The sequence below is a fragment of the Colobus angolensis genome, unplaced genomic scaffold (assembly GCF_000951035.1).
Source record: "Colobus angolensis palliatus isolate OR3802 unplaced genomic scaffold, Cang.pa_1.0 Scaffold22, whole genome shotgun sequence".
Classification (NCBI taxonomy): domain Eukaryota; kingdom Metazoa; phylum Chordata; class Mammalia; order Primates; family Cercopithecidae; genus Colobus; species Colobus angolensis.
The window spans coordinates 2,031,742-2,032,745 of NW_012115377.1; the positions used below are offsets into that span (position 1 = coordinate 2,031,742).

The following is a 1,004-nucleotide window of genomic DNA, read 5'->3' on the forward strand; positions in this document are numbered from 1 at the left end:
CCTGCACCCCAACTTCCAGGGAGACTGAGGCAGGGAGTGCCATCCCTCAGGTGATCCCAGCATCGCTGCCTTCCCTCCATACCTGGGCACCCCTCTCCTGCACCCGAACTTCCAGGGAGACGGAGGCGGTGAATGCTATCCCCGGGGGACTCCAGCATTTCCGCCTTCCCTCCATACCTGGGAACCCCTCTCCTGCGCCCCAACTTACAGGAAGACTGAGGCAGGGAGTGCCATCCATCGGGTGACCCCAGCATCTCCGCCTTCCCTCTGTACCTGTGCACCCCTCCCCTGCACTCCAACTTCCAGGGAGACTGAGGCAGGCAGTGCCATCCCCTGGGTGACCCCAAGTCTGGAGTCATGGGCATGACCTTATACTCTGCAGCCAGACTACCTAAGCTCCGTCCCTAGCTTGCTACTTCTCAGCTGTGTGGCTTCAGGCAAGTCACTCTACCTCTCTGTGCCTCATTTCTTTCCTTCCTCTTCCCTTCCCTTCCTTCTTCCCGTCCCTTCCCTTCCCTTCCTTCTTTGGAGGCAGGGTCTTACCCTGTTGCCCAGGCTGGAGTGCAGTGACACCACCTCGGATCACTGCAACCTCTGTCTCCTGGGTTCAAGCAGTTCTCCTGCCTCAGCCTCCCAAGTAGCTGTGATTACAGGCATCTGCCACCACGCCTGGCTAATATTGTGTTTTTTGTTTGTTTGTTGTTGTTGAGATGGAGTCTCACTCTTGTTGCCCAGGCTGGAGTGCAATGGCATGATCTCAGCTCACTGCAACATCTGCCTCCCGGGTTCAAGCGATTCTCCTGCCTCAGTCTCCCGAGTAGCTGGGATTACAGGCATGGGCCCACACCCGGCTCATTTTGTATTTTTAGTAGAGATGGGGTTTCTCCATGTTGGTCAGGCTGGTCTCGAACTCCCGACCTCAGGTGATCTGCCCACCTCGGCCTCCCAAAGTGCTGGGATTACAGGCATGAGCCACTGCACCCTGCCTGTTTTTGTTTTGTTTT

General features: G+C 56.8%; 1 protein-coding gene across 3 annotated transcripts in view; it reads right to left on the bottom strand.

Moving 5' to 3' along the window:
• The window catches only part of PLIN3 (perilipin 3), a 51,142-nt gene that overhangs the window by 21,961 nt on the left and 28,177 nt on the right, over positions 1–1,004 (bottom strand). The window lies entirely within an intron of this gene.